Source organism: Eschrichtius robustus, chromosome 10, assembly GCF_028021215.1.
Source record: "Eschrichtius robustus isolate mEscRob2 chromosome 10, mEscRob2.pri, whole genome shotgun sequence".
Classification (NCBI taxonomy): domain Eukaryota; kingdom Metazoa; phylum Chordata; class Mammalia; order Artiodactyla; family Eschrichtiidae; genus Eschrichtius; species Eschrichtius robustus.
Genome location: NC_090833.1, coordinates 23,937,115 through 23,963,779, shown reverse-complemented (window position 1 = coordinate 23,963,779; position 26,665 = coordinate 23,937,115). Strand labels below are relative to the sequence as shown.

At 42.5% G+C, this 26,665-nt stretch overlaps 1 pseudogene; it reads right to left on the bottom strand.

The window, feature by feature from the left end:
* Positions 1 to 16,914: 16,914 nt before the first annotated feature.
* LOC137770444 (splicing factor 45 pseudogene) lies at positions 16,915 to 18,172 on the bottom strand (annotated as a pseudogene).
* Between the last annotated feature and the right edge of the window lie 8,493 nt (positions 18,173 to 26,665).

The window sequence follows — 26,665 nt, the reverse complement described above, 5'->3', positions numbered from 1 at the left end:
ACGGGCTTAGTTGCTCCGCGGCATGTGAGATCTTCCCAGACCAGGGCTTGAACCTGTGTCCCCTGCATTGGCAGGTGGATTCTTAACCACTGCGCCACCGGGGAAGTCCCAATGAAGATGTTTCTGGATGAGATTAACATTTGAATCAGTAGACTGAATAAAGCAGATTGCCCTCCCCAAAGTGGTGGGCATTATCTAATCTGCTGAAAGCCTGAACGGAACCAAAATGTGGAGTAAGGGAGAATTTGCTGTCTCTGCCTGACTCTCTTCAAACTGGGACATCTGTTTTCTCCTGCTTTTGGGCTCAAACTCAAACCAGAACTTACAGCACTGGTTTTGCTGGTTCTCAGGCCTTCAGACTCAGATTAGAACCATACCATTGGCCCTCCTGGGTCCCCATCTTGTCAACTGCAGATCTTGGGGCTTCTCAGCCTCCACAATCGTATGAGCCAGTTCCTTATAATAGCTCTCCTTATATATGTATGTATATGTGCTTTTAACTATATGTACTTTTATATATATTTAAATATATATTTATATTTATGTAATATATTTTATATGCTGCATATATATTTATATATACTGTGTGTGTGTGTATATATATGTATATATACACATATATATATGTAGTGTGTTTCTCTGGAGAGCCCTGCCTAATGCATCTTCCCCCCTAGTTTCTCTGTGTCTTCCTGGTCCATCACCTCCCTCCGTGCCCAAGTCCCTTGCTTTGTCCCCTCCGTCACAGCAACCTGGTTCTCAGTAATGCTCTCCCTGTCCTATCACTCACCTGCTTAGATTTCCATGACTCCCTGTGGCCTTTAGGAGGAAGTCCCAGCTTTCCTAGGCCGGCCCGGGGAGCTTTCTTACCAACCACTCCAGCCTCCGCTCCCATCACCTGCACTCACCTGTCCCTGACTCTCGGCCCTGATTTGCGGCAGCAACTTAAACTGCTTATATTTCCTGCTTCATGTTTCCCTGCTGTCGCTCATGCTGTCCCTGCTGCCTGGGATGCCCTCACCCTCCAGACGTGTCTGGTTTACCTGCTAACTCCAGTTCATCCTTTACGACTCCACTCAGTCACCACCTCCTCCAGAATAGTCCCTGACCCAACTTAGCCTGCATTAGCTGCTCCTCCTGTTGTTCCCAGGGTACTCCGTGTTTCCCTCTGTTGTTTCTCTTATCAGATGTGTTATAATTACCTCGCGTGTGTCTGTCTTCCTCATTGGGTTGTAAGCTCCTTACCTTATTTAACTTTGTACTCCTAGACCCTAAAATGTAACTGGTACTAAATATATGTTTGTTGAATGAACAAAACCAAGTTTTTGTAGAAGGGCCTCTTTAGTACCAGCTGTCAAACTATTCTCATACCACCTGCCCCAGTGGCTCAAATCCAAGTGGTTTCCACCTGGATCTCTGCTTATCACCTCTTTCTGCTGCTTTCATGGACCCCTGAACCTTGTACTTAGTTTGGACTTTGGCTTGTGGTGCTTATTTCCTGCCTCTGCATTCTCACTTTTACTGATCTTCTGGTTTGGATTTCTGTGTCTTACCCTTTCCAGTAAACCAATGATCTCCTGTCGTCTGGGGCTACTTGAACTACAAGACCCAGCCTTCTCCGTCTCATCCATCTTGTCACCTCAAACACCCCCCTACCCCTGTCATCTTCAAATTCCATGTTATACTTCCTAGACATTAAATATTATTATAAATTTTATTTTATAATAATACCATGAGAAAAATGTCCTTCATAGCAAGACAACAACAAATCTGTGCATTAATGTGGTTATGTGAGATTTACAAGGTGCTTTCACACAATTTATTTCATTAAATCCTCATAACAACCTCGTATAGTGGGTTATTATCCCCATTTTACAGATGAGGAAACTGAGGCTCAGAGTAGTTAAATGAACTGCTTGAGATCTCATAGCCAGAGACTGACAGAGCTTGGACCTTAGATGAGATCCTTTGACTCCAGAGCTTTGAACTCTTTGGAGTTCACCATGGCATTAAAAGATGAGCTATAGCTGATGAAAACCAGATATATCTGATTGTAAGCTTGAAAACATGCCCTCTCCAAATCCATCTTCTATACTACTGTTAGCATAATTTTAAAAAACCTTAAATTCAGGTCAGATTTCTTCCCTATTACAATCCTTCAGTGGACCTTGGTTCCTCATCCAGTTACCTGGGGTTCTGTTGAACCCCTGACCTCAGTCTTACCCTATGTTTTAGCAACTCTACCAATTGCCTTGCTCTAAAGGCCAATGGTGGTCCATGCCTTGGTGTTCTTTGACCTAATTTCCCACCTATAGTGCATCTGCCTTTTGCCTGGCCAGTACCTCCTTCCTTTCTAGCTCAGGTATCACCTCTACTCTGGACTCAACAGCCCCACCCCCCCATCCTCACTCTCCCTACTACCTCCTTCATAGTGTCATGGAGTGAGTCACACGCTTTTGTTCCAACACCTCTAACCATTTGTGGTGTTGTTTTCATTATCTGTCTGCCTCCCTCTGAAGACCTTTATATTCCTTCAGGTTACAAATAAGGCCCAAGTTCTCTGTGTTTACAGACACCGCACTTAGCACAAGTCCACCACAGAGTAAAAGACAGTGGATGTTTATAGAATGGATAGACAGACGGATAGTTGGAAGGATGGATGGATTCATTTTTAGAAGGATGGATGGACAGCTGGATGGTTTGGATGGATGGATAGATGGACGCATGCAATAGTGAACTTCAGGTTGCCCTTTCAAATCCAGGTCTTCTTCTTCTCTATTTTCTCCAGTGGCAAAGTAATTAAACAGTTTTAGTAGAATATAGAATATAGGATTAACTTCTTTCCCCCTTAGAATAGTATACTCATTGAGCTGTAGAGGAAATACAAAGTCACCTGTATCAGCCCCCTGCCTTCACACCTGTCAATGGGCCAGTCATTTTATTCTTAGATTATATTAATAACATTCCAGTTGGTAGAAGGAACCCCTTATACTGAGCACAAGTACGCCTCCCTGAAACTACTGCACTTGGGTCCAGTTTTGGCTTTTTGAACCAATGTGGATGAATAATTCCTCTTTCACAGGGTAGATTTCAACATATGAGATCATGGCCTGCCTTATTCAAGACTCTGCTGCAAGTGACAGAAAACTCAGTTTAAACCAGATAAATAAAAAGGGACAGTTATTGCCTCCTGTGAGCCAACTGCAGAATGGTAAGGATGGAGCTGTCCCCACAGTTGACTGGCCCCAGGCGCTCCATCTCTCCATTTCTCAGCTTGTCTTCTATTTGTGTTTTGCTCCATTATTTCAACTTCTTCCACATGGCTGGGAATCCAAGTACCACCATCTCTACAAACACATCCTTTAACTTACAATCCAAGGGGGAAAAGGCAGAAACCCTAGGGCAGGGCTTTGACTGGTCTGGTTCAGGTCACATGTCTGTCCCTGTGGCTAGAAGTCAGGGTACTGCACTTGAAACTGAAACCATGCACCTCAGATTGGGACTTGAACCCATGTGACCGGGACTCGAACCCGGCCAAAACCCACAGTCTTCCAACTGAAACCACACAGCTGGTTTCAGGACTTAATGAATTTCAGGTTCTTGATGTCTCATTGCAGCAAGAATTCACTGAGGGGCAAAGTGATAGGTAAGAAGTGGATTTATTTAGAGAGAAACACACTCTGCAGACAGAGTGTGGGCCATCTCAGAAGGTGAGAAAGGCACCAGGGTATGGGGTTGTCAGTTTTTATAGGAGTGGGTCATTTCATGGGCTAATGAGTGGGGGGAGTATTCCAATTATTTTAGGAAGGGGCGGGGATTTCCAGGAGTTGGGCCACCGCCCACTTTTTGATCCTTATGATAGGTCTTGGAACTGTCATGGCGCCTGTGGGTGTGTCATTTAGCTTGCTGTTGTGAGCCTATACTGAGGCTCAAGGTCTAGTGGAAGTCGACTTGTCTGCCATCTTGGACCCATTTGGTTCTAATCAGTTTATGTCATGTCCTTGGGCTATGTCATTCTTTCAGAGGTTGTGCTCTGCCTCCTTCCCTCCTGTTTCAAAACCCCCCTCCAGAATCACAAGGAATAGGAAAGGAGCAGGTCCTCTACAAAGCAAGGGAAATAGTTACCAGAATAAGGAGGCAAAGGATTCTGGTTAGACCAAAATAGGACATCTGCCACATCCTGCGTTCCTCTTACCTTTATACCTTAAGATTTTGAAATTTGAGATTTGAGTGCAGTCCAGACCATCCTAGGTCCCCCCTGGATATGCTCAAGTTTGTCAGTATCCCACTCACAATGTGACCCTCTTCCCCCAGTGGAATCCTGAGGAACGCACTGTACCTCGAGTTATCTGATCTGCACAGGACACAGCAGACTCCTTGGGTTCCTTGTTCTGAACATGACCATCCCAGTGCCAGGCGTATAGTGTGTACTCCAGAAATAATGAATGCATAAAAAGATAACCATGATTCTCAAGCCAATCCTGCCTAAACATTTCTCCCAAAGGCAAATAAGGCAGCTGTTTTGCAATTGGTAAAATATAGCAATAGAGACACAACCAATTGCACTGAGAATGAGGGAGCATGTGGGAGGCTATGGCTGGGACACCTGGCCAGGTGCGCCTGGCACCCCTGCTTGGAGGGACGGCTCTGTCCTCCTCTAAACTTTCAGTTCATTGGAATGAGCTGCTCCTCCCCAAAGGCAGCAACACGGGAAGCTGAAGGTATTTACAGAATAAAAACAAAACCCAAAAAACTGCATGTCCTTTTCCTGCCTTTGACTTTGGCTTCAAGGGACAGAAAATTCAAAATGACAGTGACTTAAATATGAAAGACTGTCATTTAAACCAAGTGCAGAGGTAAGAGGTCAAGGCTGGAATGGCAGCTCCACAGTCCCTGGGGACCCAGATTTGCTCTTGTTTCTCCACCATCTTGTTGGTCCCAAGTTCCCACCATCACGCCACCATTCTAACAGAAAGCAGGAGGGGATAGAGGAAGGAAGAGGGTGAAGGTATGTTCCAGCGGTCTCAAGATTTCCAGAAAGCTCCCCTAACACTTCCATTTACATCTCATGGTTGGAACTTAGCTCTAGCTATGAGCGAGGCTGGGAAATAAGGTTTTTATTCCAAGCAGCTTTGTACTCTGTTAAAGCCAAGGGCTCTGTCACTATGTAAGAGACAGGAAATGGATGCTGGAATGGGCAACCGGGATCTCTGTCAACGCCGCCAGGAAGGAAAAGCTGATTCTAAAGTGTGAAGGCAAAGGCAGGAAAATTAGAACGTGTCCTGCTGTGGTCTGGGCTACAGTCCTGGTAGGGATTTTGGAGAGGAAGACTTCAGCCCATCAGTCACGTTGCCAGAGCATCTTCCGTGAAATTAACTAGACCAGATCCAGGAGGTGATCTTGGTTTCCTGTAACTAAACTCCCAAGCGTGATATGCAAGGCATTCTGCACCTGCCCAGTTCTACCTCCTTTGTATAGCAGCAACCTGCCACTCTCCTGCACTTGGACCACACCCAGCTCCCTGTCATTACTAAACACGCTCAGGCCCGTTCAGTTCCCCTCCCTCCACACGTGCAGTTCCTGGTGCCTGGAAAGCACTTTCCTCCCCTCCTTGCGTGAAAAATCCCAAACACTGAGCTTTCGAGTTGAAGCTCACAAGGACTTCCTTCATGGGTCCCACCAGTCCCTCCTTTGTGATTGCTAGAAGCCTTCCTCAGATTTCCTTTGCTTTCTCGTCTTTATCTGTATGTGTTTTCCTCATCACCGACCACCCTATTTAAAACAGCAGCCCCCATTTTCCCTCTAGACCCTTATCCTGCTTTATTTTTCTTTGTAGCAATTAACACCACCTAACATTTTATGTATTCATTTTTTTCCATATGTTATTGTCAGTCTCCTCCCGTTAGAAAGTAATGTTTCCAAACTCCTGGAAGATATTTAGCTTAGGGATTTCACGGAAAAATGGGGAGGGGGAGTTTCTTGGGATTCTCCAAATCATGTTATTCCTCTAAAAAATCTAAAAAATATTTTTTCATAACTTTACTTGTTTTAAAAATGATAATGAGTGACTCAAATAATAAACAGGGAATCAGTTTTTCTGTGATACAGTTATGCCAAAATTTCAGAGATGTTCTGTTTAAAAAACCTGACGTATTAAACAAATACAAGGTTTGTGAATCGTGAACCAATGTGTTATGATAGGCTACATATTTCAACAACATACAAAAATGATTTCTACCTGATATTTTTGATAAAGGATTAAAAGAGAACATTAACACAAATTAAATACTTTTTTATTTGTTATATGACAAATATTCCAGGTGTAAAAATTTTTTCATGTTGCTTTGATTTGGTTGAGTTGTTAAGAGTCCAGAAGCATCTTTAAGTTGGGTACATGTTCCTTCATACATGCTCATTTCCTTAATAATGAAAATATTATTTGAGCTGCCTACTTTGTTCAGCTCAAATATTGCCTCAGAGAGGCCTCCTCGGGCGGCATGGTTCAAAGCAGTAGCGCCCCACCCCTGTCTTCTCTTTCTCCCTGCCTCCCTTACCAATAGGAGGTAAGTTCTAAGAAAAGGGGAGTGACCATTTGTAAGTTGCAACCAGGCCCTCAAAACTCTACAAGTTCAACGTGAGTCCATACTGCAAGTGGGCCAACCCTTAAAATATTAGCAGTAGCAATAGTAAGTAGCAATAGTAATAACAGAGCTATTTCTTTTTAGCTCTTATTATGTACCAGGCGTCGTTTAAGTTTTTAAAATTAATGGTTTCTACAGGAGTAGATAGGATTATTATCCTTCGTTTTATTGAGAAGGTCCCAGAGAGGATAAATAACTTGCTCAAGGTCATGCAGCTAGTAAGTAGGAGAGCCAGGTGTTGAATCTAGAACACGTGCCTCCAAATTACATACTTTTCACTCTGACATCTTACTGCCTCCAGAACAATTTTATTCTACATACAACATGGTGTATGTTTCCAGGGGAAAGCTAGGTGCGTACTCACTGCCTCTTCCCTGTGTTAGTTAAACCACACTAGAAGAAGGGTGTGTTTGGTTTTGGGATCCACTAACTGGAGCCCTTTGAGAGAGGGTCCAGAAATAAACCATGAAAGGCAGGGCTGAGAGCCTGATGATGCTTGACCTGGGAAGGAGAAAGCGTGTGATTGCTTCCCTACTTTCTTTAGGTCCTTGCTTAGATCAGAGAGACGCTGTTTCTGATCACCATTTAAAATGGCAACCCCATCACCCTGGTCCTTCTCCTGTTTTAATTTTTCATCATAGCACTTATTACCACCTGACATTTTCTGACACATTTGTTCTTGACCAAAGTCATTGTCTATCTCCCCCACTAGAGAGTAAACTCCATGAGTTCAAGGATTCTGTCTAGTACCATCTTTCCAGGGATGAGAACAGGGCCTAGTACAGAGTAGACATTCAGTATATTTGTTGAGTGAATAAATAAAATATGAGTCCCCAAATAAAATATTTTCATTTGTTGACATACTATTCTAGTCCTTATCCAGGAGTAGATTCAATTAGTATATACCTAGAGTAATATCACAGAGATAATTTTATATCCTAAATCTTCCGCTGATACTGAGCTAGGCATATTTTTCTTTTTTGCTGAATTTAAACTTTACCTTCCTCTTTCTTTTCCTATCTCCACTCTCCCAAAGGCAATTAATATGAGAAGTCTATCCTCCCACATCTTTCTCCCATGTAATCATGTACCTGTATGACATGTACGTGTAAGTTTTTTCATCATTTTACAAATGGATATATTATATATCTCTTCCATTCTGCCTTTCTCACCTATGTATGCAAGTATATACTTACATACATAGATATACTTCTATATCTATGAAGATATAGAATAAACATTAAAAAAGCCCACAACATACTTCATGGTATAACTGTTTCAGCAATTTATACATTTCTTATGGACAGGTATTTCAGTTGTTTTCCATTTGTTGCCATTTCTATCAGTCCTGCAATTTGCATTCTTATATGTATATTCTTTTGACTTTGTGTTTCATTTCTGTTTGTTATATTTTATAAAGTGGGATTTCTGGAGTATTAAGGTGTGCAGTCAGAATAGATTTGCTAGATTACTTCCCTAAAGAGCTATAGCAATACACATTTCTGTCAGCAAAGGCCAAGAATGCCCTTTTCTCTCTGCAACCTTGTGTGGGGAAATAAACCTTCTCTGGATTTCTCAGTGCTCCTGTAAAATGCTCTAGCCTCCTGAGACAGAGAAATGTATTTGGTATAAAGACAGAGAATGTTTGCCTTCACTTCTCCTAGGCACGTTTTGCTTTTCATACACTATGAGAATTAGATCTGTAGCCATTTGCTGATTCCTCTAATCCAAAAGGATAACAAAATTTCTCTTATCTCCCCAAATGGGACAAATGACTGTAATCTGGACTAGATCCCTAGGTTAAGCTTCCAAAGTGTCAGGAATAGTGGACCACTATTTCCCTAGTGTTTACGTTTCAAAAGGGATGAAGCCCCAACCTTGGAGCCATCTCTTGGTAAAAGCCTGAGACACCTACCGGGCTTAGCTGGCCCTTGGAGAGAGATTTTTACATTCCAAGAGGTCAGAGTGAGCATCCAGGATCCTTCCTATCTCTTCTCCAAAGGGCAAAGGTTTTTCTCTCTCCTTCCCAGAGAGGAGGGAGATGGCTGCCTCTCTCCTGTATACAAATGGAGGAAATATTTTTTTCCATCCCTTGTCTATGGAATGAAACCTGCCACTCACAAGAGAATTTTTATCAGCCCTCACAGCATTACCTGTGGGTCTAGGAGTGAGGGACTGTCACTGCACTTTACTCTATTGATCTGGTTGCATCAATAAAGAACTCTTTTCTCTGACCCAAGTGCTCATGCTTCTGCAGCATATATATATATATATATATACACACACACACACACACACACACACACATATATGTGTGTATATATATATATATATATATATATATATATATATATATATATATATATATAAAACAAAAACTGTGCAAGTGGGAAAACATGCCAGACCCTTCACAGTTTTTGACACAGCATCCTGCCAGCACTGGGAATGTTCGTTCTTTTTAATCTTTGCCAATCTAATGGGTGAAAACTGTCTTCTCACAGTCTTCTATTTTCCCTTCTATCAGTGAAATTGAACATATTCCATTTTAGACATTTCAGTTACCTTGCGTGTGCATCTGTGTACGTGTGTGAGAATTGCCTTTTCATAAATTCTGCCCTTTTTCCAAAGTTTTCCTTGAAATTTTTCTTATCAGTTTGTATGGGCTGTTTTTATGGTAATAGAATAGCTATGAATATAGGCTGACAGTGGCTCTTCAGCAAACGTTTTGCAAATACTTTTTCTTCCAGTCAACCTTTCAGCACGATATTTGTCCTCATCCTGCTATTCTTCCTACATGCTTTGTCTGCTTTCTGTGTGCTATCTAACAGGAAGAGGGTCCTTAATGCCTACTACTTGCAGGTCCAAATGCTAAAGCGAGGGCCAACCTCTTAGTTGGTGAGAAAGGGGCTAGAGTCACATGGAGAGAGGGTCCTTCCTGAGGGGCTTACTGTAGGGAGGATGTGTCCATTGAAAACCTCCTGTCTGACCCTGAGTCTGATACGGAGGAGGAAACCTGGAAAAAAAGACACAGTCAGTTTCTCTGCTAGAGACGCTACTCCCGAAAAGGGAGAAGATCATGGTGGGGATGTCCCAGTGGCTGGTCACTGCAGCTTGGGGCTTGGGATGCACACTCCATCCTGGGTTAGGAAGAACTTCGGCATCCTGACTTCTACGTTATCACGGGTCACCGGGCAGGCAGTCAGAAAGCAGAGCCTGCCCCCTCTCCTCACTCCCCTGGAGTCAGGGGGTAGATGCCCAGAAGAGCAAGCTGAGCAGGACCCACAGCCAGCAGGAAAGGAATATGGTGCCAGCAGGAAAGGAATATGGTGCCAGCAGGCTGTGTTTGGACCAGAAATGAACAGGATGCGAAATGGGGCTGAAACCGCTGAGGCAGAGACCAGGGAAGCGGGGTGCAGTCTCCATGCTGGATGCTGAGAGCGGGAGATGGACGCTCCTGGGTATCCTTGGGGAGTGTGGTTCTAAAGGTAGAGGAGGCATAGCCGAAATGCCACTCGGGGCCAACAGGCAGCCTGCTGGGCACATTCCTTCAGTAAAGTTTCTTTCTAAAAAGAAACCACAAGGTAGCTGATCAGAGGATGAGGTTTCTTTTCCAGATGTAAGCTCTGAGTGTACAGAAGTTAAGAGGAATCCAGGGCTTTATGAAAAATGGATATTCCTCGCCCTTAAAACTTCCAGAAGCTAGTAAAGACCGAGTTTCTAGGGACAATTGGCCGTAACACAGCTTGGGGGCCAGGAGGGCACGCTGACTCCCGAGAAATGTCAGCGACATCCACGGTGAGGCTGAGGGCATCTGCCCCTTGCCTGGGCTGTGGCTGGGGACTCACTCACTGCCATTTTCCTATTGGACCACCGGTACACGTGTGGGGAGGCCTGGCTGCACAGTCTCAGCCCTCAAATCTCATTCTTTCCATGTGTCTTGTTGGCGAGGTTTCCTGCCACCCTCCTGGAGACTGGACAGAGCTGGCAGCAAGAAAAGAAAGACAAGTCAGGGTCATGCTGCTCTGAAGAGGCATTTGGGGCTATTTTCATGAAGGGATGGGGTAGCCGTGAGGGTGGTGGGCCGGGCAGTAACTTTGCCTCTTGCCCAGATGTATAAATGAGAAGCATCAGGCTACAGGCTGTCCAGCAGAACTCGCCATGAGGGTGGAAACAGTCCATATTTGCACTCTCAGATGTGACAACCACTAGGCACACGTGGCTAGTGGGCCCCTGGAGTGTGACTATTAGAACTGAGGAAGTGGATTTTTAATTTTACTTGATTCTCGTTAATTAAAACTTGAAGTAAGTAAGTAAGTAGCTAGAGTAGTGGCTAGTGGCTATTCTATTGGACAGCCCAGCACTAGAGCGTGGGGGTCAGGAGTTTGGGCTCTAGAACGAGACAGAGAATCTTGTTTCCCTCACTTCCTAGCCCTGTGAACTTGGAGAAGCAACTTAACCTCTTCCTTTTATCTAAGCTGCTTCCCTCTCCTTTTATCTAAGCTGAGGCTGATGGTACCAACCTCTCAGCCTTAATGGGGGTGTTGCCTATTCAAATATGGAAACACTAAACAAACACGTTCAAATAATTGTCACAGTCCTGAGAATCCACACCTGTCAGTCGAGGTGGAGCTGCCAGGAATTTTCAGGTAATGTAGGAGGCAGAAAGGGAGGGGATGCTTTCTGAGAAATGCGCTTGGAAAGAGTTCAGTTAATGAACTTCTATCTCTGATGCTTGAGGGTTCCTGGCTGGTGAAGAGTGTTTCAAGAGGCTTTCCTGGGAGGTGACAAACTTAGGATGCTCCCATCTGGCTGGGCTTTGTGTCTGAGAGTTGTCTCCAGGGCCAAGTCCTGAGCTGCTCAAGACTTTGACAGATTCTAATGAGACCCCAGGGGCAGCAGGAGTGGAGTGGTGTTGGAATCCATGTCCAGAGAGTCTTGCTTGAGAGAAAGGAGAGGTGATACCAGAGGCTGGGGAAAGGTCACTTTTTCCCAAGCTTGTAGTGTTGTCCTCAGGACCGGAAGGAGAAGTCAATCCAGACAACTTGCCTTTGGTCTAAAGCTACCCTAAGGCATTGGTGATGGTACTAGTCTAGGAAGCGGGTAGGTACAGAGAAGCCAAAAGCCTGGGAAGATGGCAAGGTCAAGTCCCATTTTCCCGTCTTTTGCTGGGAACTTTTTTTTTCATTAGTTTAAAAAAATTTTGTTTTAAATTAATTAATTAATTTATTTATTTTTGGCTGCTTTGGGTCTTCGTTGCTGTGCGCAGGCTTTCTCTAGATGCGGCGAGCGGGGGCTACTCTTTGTTGCCGTGTGCGGGCTTCTCATTGCGGTGGCTTCTCTTGTTGCGGAACACGGGCTCTAGGCGCATGGGCTTCAGTAGTTGTGGCACACGGGCTCAGTAGTTGTGGCACGTGGGCTCAGTAGTTGTGGCTCACGGGCTCTAGAGCGCAGGCTCAGTAGTTGTGGCGCACGGGCTTAGTTGCTCCATGGCATGTGGGATCTTCCCGGACCAGGGCTTGAACCCGTGTCGTCTAATCAGGTGGTTGGCAACCAGTCCCCACCCTTAGAAGCCCCCCCCCCGCCAGTGGCCGATGATGTAATCAACCAGCCTATGTAATGAAGCCTCCATAAAACCCCTAAGGATGGGGTTCAGAAAGCTTCTGGGATGGTGATTTGGGGAGAGTGGTGCACTTGGGGAGAGCATGAAGCTCCGAGCCCTTTCCCCCCACCTTGTACTATGTGTCTCTACCATCTGGCTGTTCCTGAGTTATATCCTTTTATAATAAACCAGTTGTCTAGTAAGTAAAATGTTTCTCTGAGTTATGTGAGCTACTCTAGCAAATTAATCAAACCCAAGGAGGGGTTGTGGGAAGCTCCCATCTATAGCTGGTCAGTCAGAAGCACAGGTGACAACCTGGACTTGTGATTGGTGTCTCAAGTGGGGAAGTGTGGGGGGTTAGTCTTATAGGACTGAGCCCTTAACCTGTGGGATCTGATGCCATCTCCGGGTTGATAGTGTCAGCGTTGAGTTGAATTGTAGAACACCTAGCTGGTGCCAGACAGTTGCTTGGTGTAGGGAAAAAACCCACATGTTGGAACTGGGTGACAGGTTTGGACCTCCTAACTGGACTCCTGCTTCCAAGCCTCTCCATCACCTCTCTGTCCAGCACACCTTGGGAGTTTGGTCTTCCCGGGAAGCCATTTCCCTCACGGTGCAGCCCTATTCCTTACTACCTCCTCTCACTCCCACTCTAGGCCCACTCTGCTCTGCTGCTCAGGTTCCCACAGGGTCCTCAGCTACATCTCATGCCTCTAGCCTCTCCCCTTTGGTCCTCATTCAGTATAATCTTTCATCTGTTCTCTGCCAGGAATGTCCTTCTTATCCAAATCCTGCCCGTTGGCTTAAGGCTCTCTGCTCCTGAAATCTTTTCTACTGCCCTCGCTCCCATCCCCTCTCCTTCCTTGGACTTTCTCAGCGCTTAACATTTTGACCCTACACCAATCAGTAGGACATTTGGTTCTGAATAAGGGAGTACCTCATTTGTCTTGCTGTCATAAAATCCTGCTCCTCCACTACCCACTCCCTGCTCCCACCAAATCTGGCCTCCTGGAAGGGCTCTGGGACCCTGTGGAATGGGTGCAGCCTCTTCTCAGGAAAGAGCTTAAGACTCTTCTCCCACATGCTCATACAAACACCCCAGAGAAGCCCCCAAGATTTATGCGGGGGGACGGGGAATCAGAGCAGAGTCAGAGAGTTGAGGCAGGAGGCTCCAAAAGCCCCCCTCTGCCTCGCTAGATCCTCAGCAGGACTCTACAGGGCATTAAGCCCAGGTGATGCCATCAGGATCAAAGCCCAGCCAGTTGCAGTACCTGGCAAACAGGATCATTACTGTCATGCATCAGGATGCCAAAGATGGATCAAAAATGGCAATGTGCTTCAACTGAATGACTAGTTTCCTCTGCTCTCTGGTAGTAACTTACTACCAGGTTAAGCTGTTTCTTGAGACGCTCTTGGAAGGTTAGGACCACATTGTCAACTCAGAGAAGGACATTTGACTGTCTGTGTATTAATAGCAGAGTATGTGTCTCAATTGTCAAAATGTTGTACCCACAGCATAAGGGCTACGAGGAAATGATCCCCTCTGATTTATAATTAATGTTGCAAGGTAGTGGTAGGAATAATAATTAGAACAACAGACTTGGGTTCAAATCTTTCTGCTATTAGACTCAAAGTCTAAGAGCCTCAGTTTCCTTATCTGTGAAACGGGGATAATAATGGTAACTACCTTATAGAATGTTGTGGGGATTAAGTGAAATCATGCATTTCAAACACTTAGCGCAGTTCCTGGGACAATGTAAGTGTTCAATAAGTGTTAGCCATGATTGATATTATGTGAAGAGTCCTATCATAAGATAAATCTGTAGTATCAGAAGACAGACATTTTTTAGGTTTTAGTAGTAAGTACATGAAGGGTACTTGGGTAGAAGTCTGTGAAGTTTTGGCTTTCTTGCTATTGCAGAAGTGAAGTGAGCCAAGGACACTGGTGGAATGTGACCTGGGGGTCTTGCTTTAGGACAGATGACCTGAGCATCACTTCTGGTTGCCCGAGTTTTGAGTTGCCTCTTGATGCTAATGACATTGTGATGAGCTAAGCTTACACCGATGAAGTAAATAGTAATTGGGGTTGAGCACCTGTGGCTCATCAGCTCCCCCTAGAGGAAGGAGTGGGGTGGTGCTGGAAGGGGTTGCCGGGGCCAGTTGCTGATACCACATGGGCCGAGTGTGAGCTCTGGATCAGGGACATCTCGGATCTGGAGTTTGAAAACTTCTTGCGCACGTACCTGCCTGTAATCTATCTTCCAGGCATGGTGAGGCCTGTGAAAATAAACCCCAGCCCCTAGTCTGTCCTGCTTGCCGTGCCAGGGCGGGAAGAACACTCTGGATTGGGGGATAGTGGTAGTCATCGCTCCAGGGGCTTCTGTGAGGGGGCTTAGGTCGCCGGTGAGTGTGGCCGTCTGCTGCCCTGTTGCACGCCCTGCCCTTTGCTGCTCCTAAAGAGGGCAAAGCCTGCCTGTGTGGGTGGGAAAGGTATTATTACTGGGGCTCTTGTGGTTATTTCTGCCACCACCATCAGCTACACAGGTGGAAAAGGGTATTAGTTGGGTCAGAAAACTGCCATCGAGTACTCAGATTCCTCTACTTAGATCAAAGAAGGAAAGAAAAGAAAAAAGACACTAATGGGCCCTAAGAGACCAGAAGGAACACTGAAGTGCATTTTTTCAGAAACAAAGGCCAGAGAAGGCAGTGAGATGTCCAGGGCAGCCATCTTCCTGGCAAGATACAACCCTCCCCCTGACCCCTAAGGCCATTTTTCGTGGCCGACTACGTGGTAGAGATCCTGCAGGTGCGGTCTGCGCATTGTCTTGTGTAATCCTTGGGACAACCCCACGATGAAGGGGTCATTGTACCTCTTTTACAGTTAAGGCAAAGGAGGCTCAAAGACCTTACGAGATTTGTCCACTTTGATAGAGCTAGCAAATGGGAGAGTGAAATTTGAACTTGGTTCTGACTAGATCTAAAGTTTTCCAATTCATAACTTGGATGTTGCCTCCCAGGGCTCCATTTTCCTTCTCAGTAAAATGGGGGAGTGAAACTGGTTCTAAGGCCATCCTTCTAACCCCAGTGACCACAGGTGGCCAATCAGTAACTGAAAAAGGGAAAGTATAGGAAAGAATCCAGTTTGGTGAAACAACAGTTCTGTCTGAACAGAGTGATCCAGGCAAGAGGTGTGTCCCAGGGGCTGGCAGGGGGCACAGGCAACTTTGGGAGGAAAGTTCTGAGAAGGTAGAGATTGAGACATGTAGAGTCTGTCTTCCTCAGGCCATTTGGGTCCCCTGGGAAGGACATTAAAGATGCTCTCCTTTCTTGTGCCACTCTGCCCTTTCTCCTAGCCATGAACCCTGGGCTCTCACTCTTTCTTCCTCCCTAGGAAACAGGCGGGCTTGTCTAGCTAGCTTTGGGCCACCAGACTGGACTCTCAGCTCTCAAAACTATGTTTTCCTTACCACTGGATGCTTCTTCTTTTATGCCTCTTCACCACAGGCCCAGCATCAGCACTGGGGGGGTTCCTGGAAAAGTGGCTGGAGACTTCATCCCCTTGTCCATGTCACCAGGCAGATCTTGCTTCTCTGGGAACCATTGTGAATGACCCAAGTACAAAAGTGTAAATCAAAGCCTCCTGATGCTTTGAGACCTTCACCCTTCCACTGAACTGGCAACATCAGCAGCTCTGTCTGCACCCACTGCACCAGTATGACTGTTAGGATTCCAACTGTCACCAGAGCTCCAGCAGACAGGATTCTCTGACCTCACCCATGATGCCAGAACATTCCATGGTCCAGCTCAAACTCATATCCAGCAACTGTAAGACCCTCCAAGACAGTTTCTTTTTTGCAATAAAAACCCCCATGGATGTGCACTCGTGAAAAAAAATCAGTTTTATTAATGTATAATTTACAGATTAAAATGCGTCTATTTTACGTGTGCATTTGGTGACTTTTGACATATTTATACACCTGTATAATTGGTATCATGATCAATATAGAGAACATTTACATCATCCTAAAATGTTCCCTGTTCCCTTTCTCAATTTTCCATCCCTGGTCCTAGACATCCACTGATCTGCTTTCCGTCTTGATAGATTTGTCTTTTTTATAGTTTCATATAAATGAAATCTTCCAGTATGTAGTCTTCTATGCCTGGCTTCTTTCACTCAGCACAAAAATGTTGAGATTCATCCATGCGATTGGATGTATCATAGGTCATTTCTTTTTCTTCTTTTTTTAGTAACTTGCAGGTTTTATCAAAATGAATCAAAAAAACAAAAAAAAAAGAAAAGCAAAGGGTAACACAACCCCATATCCCAAAACTTTCTAGATTTTTTAGTGCAAGAAATGTCATATCACTGAAGCACTTGAGGATTATCATGAAATCCTAGTAAAACATGTAATCACCTCAGAAGTGGTAATAAAAAAGAGAAACAACCAAAGAGGCACACAGATTGTTATTTATTTACTTATGTTTTTGAATTTTTGAATTTTATTTTATTTTTTTATACAGCAGGTTCTTATTAGTTATCTGTTTTGGTTTTTTTTAAAGGATTTTTGTACTATATTAAAAAACCACAAAATAAAAAAGGGATCAGTTGACATATATCTTAGAAGAGTCTCTGTACCCACAGCCACGCAGGCTGCCTGTCGCCTTGCTCTCCTCTGCTCAGTCTGCGGCTCGTTGAAGGATCGCTGGAGATGACTCGGGCTCTAGTTCTTACAATCACACTTGTTCTGCCAAATCCAAGACCCTGAATTTATCCAAATTGTAGAAACATGCTTTGACCACCCGTCCACCAAAATACCTCCCATTCAGATCAACAACAGCTTTAATTGCTGATTCAACCCTCTCAAATTCTAAAAATATTCGTACTGCTTCATCATCAGGGGCACCAGGAATTTCAAATATCACACTTTTTCCAACTTTGCCATATTTTTCACACTCTTCCTTGGTTTCAACTTGCAAGTCTTCATCTACCTCTCCTGCACCAACCATGTTCCTTAGTAGGACCACTTTAGTAGGACACAACGTATTTCAGTTAATGGATTTGAGTTCGACTTCTTGGTTGCATCTTTCTCAGTGGCGTCGCCCAGGATGATCTTGCCTCCCCGCTTGCTGGTCTTCTCCACTGACAGCGCTGTGCTCAAGCCCTGCTCTTGCTTCCCAAGACCCTGGCCTTCCCAGAAGCCGTACTTCTGCATGATTTTATGTGCTACTGTGCCACCCATGTTGGGGAGGAAGGAGTTGCCGGGGCCGGTCGGGGATCTGGGTCTGTCTTGTTCCTCGTACACTGGGGGAGGGATAGCAGCTTTGGAAGACGGTGAGCGAGGTCTTGAATCCTCTGCATAAGGAAAGTCTCGGCGTAACTCTTTGTGTTTCTCTACAAGAGAAGTGGGTGGTGCAATGGCAGCTCCGCCCATACTTCTCTTCCTCCTCTCTGGCTCGTAATCTTCATCTTCATCAGAATCTGAATCTGGTCGCCTGGAAAACCCCCTAGCTTCACGTCTGTCTTTACGCCTCTTTTCTCTCTCTTCTATTTCTGTCTTTACAGCTCCCGCTGTCTCTGTCGCTCCTCTCTTTGGCGCCTCACTACTTTCTCATAATCGTTAGGAAACCTGGGATTATATTCATCAGCTAGGGGAATCAAAACTTCTCCTGCAGGAAACCCCCTGGGAACCGGATCCTTGAGGCCCGCTGCCACGTGCGGCGGAGTGTCCACAATCTGCCTCTGGTCTGAAGAGCCACCTCGCTTCAGGTCGCTTACCGGGGCAAGGACTGTACTTTGTTTTGTCCTCTGGCTGTTCGCCTGAGTGACAGCTGCCTTCTTCACCTGGAGCTGAGACTACAGAAGTTTGAAGTTTTGGGACCAGGCTGCTGTTTTTGAGTCACTGGTCTCCACTCCCAGGTCGTCGTACAGGGACATCTCAGTTTAATGCCGGCCCGCCCGGCCGACGCTCCCAGGCCGCGGCGGCGCACCGGGGCCGAGGCGCCTCGGACTCGACAGGCTGGGCGCTGGGTGTCAGCCCCAGACGGCCGGACCTCTCCGGCGCCAACCCCTACGCAGAGTCCGTGGGGCGCCCGGCGGCGCCGTCATGTCTTTTTTTTAATTGAGGTATAGTTGATGTACAATGTTATGTAAGTTACAGGTGTGTAACATAATGTTTCATAATTTTTAAAGGTTATACGCCACTTACAGTTATTATAAAATATTGGCTATATTCCCTGTGTTGTACAATATGTCCGTGTAGCTTATTTCTTTTATACACAGTAGTTTGGTACCTCTTAATCCCCTACCCATATGTTGCCCCTCCCCTCTTCCCTCTCCCCACTGGTAGCCACTAGTTTGTTCTCTATATCTGTGAGTCTCATTTTTGTTATGTTCACTAGTTTGTTATATTTTCTTAGATTCCACATGTAAGTGGTATCATACAGTATTTGTCTTTCTCTGTCTGACATTTCCCTTAGCATAATTTCCTCCAAGTCCATCCATGTTGTTAAAGGTCATTTTTATTATTGCCGAGTAGTTTCAGTTGTATGGATATACTTCAATTTGTTTATCCATTCCCCTCTTAATGGGCAGGTGGATGGTTTCTAGTCTTTGACTACTATGAATAAAATTGCTATAACATTTACTTACTAATCTTTGTGTAGACATGTGTTTTAATTTCTCTTGGGTAGCAGCCAGGAGTGGAATTGCTGAGTCTGTGGTACATATGTGCTTAACTTTATAAGAAATTTGTGTTAGGTTTTGTCAGATACTTTTTTTTGCATCTATTGAGCAAATCATGTGGGTTTTCTTCTTTGATCTGTTAATATGGTGAAATACAATAATTGAAATTCAAATGTTAAGTATTCAAACACTTGATCCATGATGATTAACCTTTTCTATACATTGCCTGACTTGATTTCTTAAAATTTTGTTACAGATTTTTGCAATCATATTATGAAGGATGTTGGTCTCAGTTTTTCATTTCTTTGCAATGTGTTTGCCTGGTTTAGGTATCAAGATAATGTTGGTCTCATAAAATGACTTGGGAAGTGTTCTCTCTTCCTCTGTTCTCTGGTAGAATTGGTATTATTTCTTCCTTAAATTCTTGATAGAATTTATCAGTAAAGATATCTGGGTCTGGAAGTTTCTTTGTTAGAAGGTTTTAAATTACAAATTGATTTTTTTTTCTATTTTTTGGCCATGCCACGCAGCATGCGGGATCTTAGTTCCCCAACCAGGGGTCGAACCCATGCCCCCTGCAGTGGAAGCGAGGTATCTTAACCATTGGATTGCCAGGGAATCCCACAAATCAGTTTTCTTTAACAGATATTGAGATACTCAGATTTCCTATTTCTTCTTGAGTCAGTTTTATTAATTTCTATCTTTCAAGACACTTGTCTATTTCATATAAGTTGCTGAGTTTATTGGCAAACATCTTTTCGCAGTCTTCTCTTATTGTCCATTTAATGACTTTAAAGTTAGTAGTGATGTTCCCGCTATCATTTCTGCTATTGGTAATTGTGTTTTATTTTCTTTTTAACTTGATCCGTCTGGCTAAGGGTTTGTCAAATTTGTTGATATTTTTCAGGGAATGAGCTTTTGGTGTAAGTAATTTTTTTTGTTTCTTTGACCATATTCTATTTCATTGATTTCTGTTCTTATTTTTGTTTATTTTGGTGAAAGTTTAGACAATTAATCTTAGACATTTCTTGTTCTTGTTTTATTGTTAACTTTTTAAATGTATAGAAATGTATACCTTAGAAAGTGAGAATTTCCCATAACCCATTCCCCCCTGAGGTAACTGCCTTTCTACCAATGTGCTGATCACCAAAGACGTACTAAAGGACTTGACATCCCTCTAATCCACCACATGCCTTTGAACATGTGTGCCTTTGCTCCTGGCATTCCTTCAGAAAGGAATACTCTCCCCAACATTCTCCACCTGGTGAATTCATAGTTATTAAGGTCCATCTCAAATACCACGTCCTCCTTGAATTTTCCTTCAGTTCTTCCAATCAGAGTTCATTCTCTTCTCTGTGAACCACTGGACTCTGTGCATGATTGTACTATATTGATCATTGGAAGGGTAGAATTTGAACATGGTCCATTTGTTCCAAAGTCCACACTTTGGTGTGCTATGCTGCTTCCTTGGCATTTTTCTATTGGGTTTTAGAGCAGTTTTCTATAATTCTTGACTTACTATACTCTTTCTGTTTGTTTGTTTTAACTGAGGTATAATTCACATTACATAAAATTCTCCTTTTTAAGGTGCACAATTATTACAGGATTTTAATCTCCAATTTCTTTATGGAAAGAATTATATTTATCTTAGTATTTCCAGTTCCTGGTACAGTACTTAACACTCAATATAAGACATTCAGTAAATGTTTCCTGAATTAAGAAAATAAGTGTTTACCATATGTTCTCTGCTGGTATTTCTCAAATTCAATGTGCATACAAATCACCCAGGGAGACTGTTAAAATGCAGATTCTGATTTGGAAGTGGAATCTGAGATCTAAACTTCTAACAAGCTTTTTACATGATGCCTATGCTGCTGATCTGAGGACCACACTTTGTTTTTTTTTGTTTGTTTTTAATTTTTTTAATTTTAATTTTTTATTTTTTTAAACATTTTTATTGGAGTGTAATTGCTTTACAATGGTGTGTTAGTTTCTGCTTTATAACAAAGTGAATCCGTTATACATATACATATATCCCCGTATCGCTTCCCTCTTGGGTCTCCCTCCCTCCCACCCTCCCTATCCCACTGTTCTAGCTGGTCACAAAGCACTGAGCTGATCTCCCTGTGCTATGCGACTGCTTCCCACTAGCTATCTATTTTACATTTTGTAGTGTATATATGTCCATATATACACTACCACTCTCTCACTTTGTCCCAGCTTACGCTTCCCCCTCCCTGTGTCCTCAAGTCCATTCTCTAGTAGGTCTGCGTCTTTATTCCTGTCTTGCCCCTAGGTTCTTCATGACCTTTTTTTTTTTTTTTTTTTTTTTTAGATTCCATATATATGTGTTAGCATACTGTGTTTGTTTTTCTCTTTCTGACTTACTTCACTCTGTATGACAGACTCTAGGTCCATCCACCTCACTACAAATAACTCAATTTCGTTTCTTTTTATGGCTGAGTAATATTCCATTGTATATATGTGCCACATCTTCTTTATCCATTCATCTGTTGATGGACACTTAGGTTGCTTCCATGTCCTGGCTATTGTAAATAGAGCTGCAATGAACAGTGTGATACATGACTCTTTCTGAATTATGGTTTTCTCAAGGTATATGCCCAGTAGTGGGATTGCTGGGTCGTATGGTAGTTCTATTTTTAGTTTTTTAAGGAACCTCCATACTGTTCTCCATAGTGGCTGTATCAATTTACATTCCCACCAACGGAGCAAGAGGGTTCCCTTTTCTCCACACCCTCTCCAGCATTTATTGTTTGTAGATTTTTTGATGATGGCCATTCTGACCGGTGTGAGGTGATACCTCATTGTAGTTTTGATTTGCATTTCTCTAATGATTAACGATGTTGAGCATTCTTTCATGTGTTTGTTGGCAATCTGTATATCTTCTTTGGAGAAATGTCTATTTAGGTCTTCTGCCCATTTTTGGATTGGGTTGTTTGTTTTTTTGATATTGAGCTGCATGAGCTGCTTGTAAATTTTGGAGATTAATCCTCTGTCCGTTGATTCGTTTGCAAATATTTTCTCCCATTCTGAGGGTTGTCTTTTCGTCTCGTTTATGGTTTCCTTTGCTGTGCAAAAGCTTTTAAGTTTCATTAGATCCCATTTGTTTATTTTTTATTTTATTTCGTTACTCTAGGAGGTGGGTCAAAAAAGATGTTGCTGTGATTTATGTCATTGAGTGTTCTGCCTATGTTTTCCTCTAAGAGTGTTATAGTGTCTGGACTTACATTTAGGTCTTTAATCCATTTTGAGTTTATTTTTGTGTATAGTGTTAGAAAGTGTTCTAATTTCATTCTTTTACATGTAGCTGTCCAGTTTTCCCAGCACCACTTATTGAAGAGACTGTCTTTTCCCCACTGTATATTCTTGCCTCCCTCTGTCAAAGATAAGGTGACCATATGTGCGTGGGTTTATCTCTGGGCTTTCTATCCTGTTCCATTGATCTATATTTCTGTTTTTGTGCCAGTACCACACTGTCTTGCTTACTGTAGCTTTGTAGTATAGTCTGAAGTCCGGGAGACTGATTCCTCCAGATCCGTTTTTCTTTCTCAAGATTGCTTTGGCTATTCGGGTGTTTTGTGTTTCCATACAAATTGTGAAATTTTTTGTTCTACTTCTGTGAAAAATGCCATTGGTAGTTTGATAGGGATTGCATTGAATCTGTAGATTGCTTTGGGTAGTACAGTCATTTTCACAATGTTGATTCTTCCAATCCAAAAACATGGTATATTTCTCCATCTATTTGTATCATCTTTAATTTCTTTCATCAGTGTCTTATAATTTTCTGCATACAGGTCTTTTGTCTCCTTAGGTAGGTTTATTCCTAGGTATTTTATTCTTTTTGTTGCAATGGTGAATGGGATTGTTTTCTTAATTTCACTTTCAGATTTTTCATCATTAGTGTATAGGAATGCAAGAGATTTCTGTGCATTAATTTTGTATCCTGCTACTTTACCAAAATCATTGATTAGCTGTAGTAGTTTTCTGGTAGCATCTTTAGGTTTCTCTGTGTATAGTATCATCTGCAAACAGTGACAGCTTTATTTCTTCTTTTCTGATTTGGATTCCTTTTATTTCTTTGTCTTCTCTGATTGCTGTGGCTAAAACTTCCAAAACTATGTTGAATAATAGTGGTGAGATTGGGCAGCCTTGTCTTGTTCCTGATCTTAGTGGAAATGGTTTCAGTTTTTCACCATTGAGGATGATGTTGGCTGTGGGTGTGTCATATATGGCCTTTATTATGTTGAGGTAAGTTCCCTCTATGCCTACTTTCTGGAGGGTTTTTATCATAAATGGGTGTTGAACTTTGTCAAAAGCTTTCTCTGCATCTATTGGGATGATCATATGGTTTTTCTCCTTCAGTTTGTTAATATGGTGTATCACATAGATTGATTTGCATATATTGAAGAATCCTTGCATTCCTGGGATAAACCCCACTTGATCATGGTGTATGATCCTTTTAATGTGCTGTTGGATTCTGTTTGCCAGTATTTTGTGGAGGATTTTTGCATCTATATTCATCAGTGATATTGGTCTGTAGTTTTCTTTTTTTGTGACCTCTTTGTCTGGTTTTGGTATCAGGGTGATGATGGCCTCATAGAATGAGTTTGGGAGTGTTCCTCCCTCTGCTATGTTTTGGAAGAGTTTGAGAAGGATAGGTGTTAGCTCTTCTCTAAATGTTTGATAGAATTCGCCTGTGAAGCCATCTGGTCCTGGGCTTCTGTTTGTTGGAAGATTTTTAATCACAGTTTCAATTTCAGTGCTTGTGATTGGTCTGTTCATATTTTCTATTTCTTCCTGGTTCAGTCTCGGAAGGTTGTGCAATTCTCAGAATTTGTCAATTTCTTCCAGGTTAGGACCACACTTTGAATTGCAATGCTCTAAGGTACCTACTCTCTAGAGTAAAGGTAGTTCTCCCGAACATACGCAAGGGGGCGCAATGGGCAAACATTTCTACTGCTATTTATAACAAAGTAGTGAATGAATTCCTGTGATATGCTTTTTGGCAGCTGTTTTGCTAATTATTATTTATTTCATGGAACAGGCACAGTAGATATCTCAGTATACTAAAAATAGACTTTCCTTTAAGCCATGTCTTTTGAAGAGTTTGCCACGGTTATGCTCATAGAAACTGGAAACCCTCACAGTCTGTTACTAGAAGTGTCAAATAAGAATAGCACTAAAAAACTATTAGATATGAGAGATCTGAAAGATGTGAAAATAATAATAATAGTAATAATCAAAGTAATAATGATAGTGTCAGTCATTTATTGATACCTATTAAGTGTGTAGTATTGTCCTAGCTGTCTCACATAAATGGTTTCATTTAATCCTCACAACCACCCCAGGAAACAGGTAATATTGCCCTCATTTTACAGGTAAGAAAATCGATGCCTAGAGAAATTAAATAAAATGCCCAAGTTCTGGAAGTCATAATTGGAAGGGTAGAATTTGAACCATCTTTTTTTTTTTTTTTTTTTTTTTTTTTCCCCTGAATTTTTGGATTTTTTTTATTTATTTATTTATTTTTTTGAATTTTATTTTATTTATTTTTTTATACAGCAGGTTCTTATTAGTTACCTATTTTATACATATTAGTGTGTATATGTCAATCCCAATCTCCCAATTCATCACACCATCCCCACCCCACCCCCCTGCCACTTCCCCCCCTTGGTATCCATACGTTTGTTCTCTACGTCTGTGTCTCTATTTCTGCCCCGAACATGCTCCATCTTTTTCCAAAGTTCACACTCTTGTGTGCTGTGCTGCTTCCTCAGAATCTTCTTTTCTTCTTTTGTGGGGGAAGGATTTTCTTTTGGTGTTTAGAGCAGTGATCTATGATTCTTGATTTGCCATACGCTTTTTAAAAATTGAGATATGATTCATATGGCATACAGTTCACCCTTGTAAAGCACACAGTTCACTGGTTTTTAGTATAATAAATACAAGGTTGTGCAACTATTGTCACTATCTAATTCCAGAATATTTTTGTCACCCCCTAAGAGAAATCCATACTCATTCGCAGTCTCACCTCATTTTCCCCTTCCACAGCCCCTGAAAACCACTAATTTACCTTCTATCCCTATGAATTTGTCTATTCCAGGCATTTCACGTAAATGTAATCATGCAACTCGTGGCCTTTTGTGTCTGGCTTTTTTCACAGAGCATAATGTTTTCGGAGTTCATCCATGTTGTAGCATACATCAGTCCTTCCTTTTTATGTCTGAACAATATTCGAAAGTATCGACATACCACATTTTGTTTATTCATTTATCAATGGATAGACATTTGGGTTGTTTCCATTTTTTAGCAATTATGAATAATGCTGCTATGAATGTTGAGATATACATTTTTGGATGAACATAAATTTTCAATTCTCTTGGGTAAATACCAGGGAGTGGAATTGCTGGATTATATGTTCACTCTATGTTCAGCTTCTTGAGGGACTTCCAGACGGTTTTCCACAGTAGCTGCACCATTTTATATTCCCACCAGCAGTTTCCTCCATATAATTGTCAGTCCTTGTTGTTGATTTACCATGATCTGGTGATCATGAATTAATTGAAGGGGAGATAATCAAATTCTCAAACATGTTTCAAAATGAGATGCCCTTTAATTTTTTAAAGTGATGAGTGGGCTTCTGCCTACTGGAAAGAACACTGAACTGGGCTTCTTCATCATTAACTATCATTCTCTGTCATTAACTGTGTGACCCCATATTATGATCTAGTCCTTCAGACTCTCAGCTGTAGGTCTGGGATAATAAAACCTGCCTTGCTTCCCTGGTGGTCCTGGCATGAAGTTAAAACCGAATAGCTAAGGCAGGAGAAAGCACTTTCACAGATGAAAGAGTTGCCAAAATTAATGAAGTTTAAGCACTAGTGCCCCCTTTTGCCTTGGCCCTTTCCAAGGCCCTGGTCTCTGGCCACTCTGTAACCCTTCTCCTCTAGTGGGGTGGCACTGGAGTGGACAAGGACATGTTGAGTCACAACTAAAGGTAAGTTCAGCTGGGCTCTATGGGACTTGTTTCTAATAAGGTGAGTCCTAGGTATCAAGAAAGTCATGGCAGTATCTTCGTTTATTCAACAACAAACTGTATTGCATCTAGTACCTGTACTAAGTGCTGGGAATACAATTTTTAGAAAGGGTAGTTGGAATTTTAATATAGCTTTCTGGGACACCAGTTGACAGAGCACACTTATTGATAAAATAAGCAAATATAGAAGAATTACGTAACATGACTAATAAGCCTGAAAAAATAGATACATATCACATATATCCAACAAATAGAATATGTACTTTTTTTATATGTGAAACATTATGTTTCTACCTCTGTATACGCTGCATTGTGCTCACCACCAAAAGTATAGTTTCCATCTGTCACCATTCAGTTGATCCCCTTTGCCTGTTTCACCCTCCCCCCACTCCCCTTCCCCTCTGCTAACCACTACTCTTTTCTCTGTATTTATTTGTTTGTTTTTATTTGGTTTGGTCTATTCATTTATTTAAAACCATTTTTTATATTCTACATATGTGTGAAATCATATGGTATTTGTCTTTCTCCGTCTGACTTATTTTACTTAGCATAATACCCACAAGGTCCATCCATTTTGTTCAAATGGCAAGATTTCATCTTTCTTTTATGGCTGAGTAGTATTCCATTGTGTGTGTATGTATATATACACACACTTCTTTATTCACTCATACATTGATGGGCACTTAGGT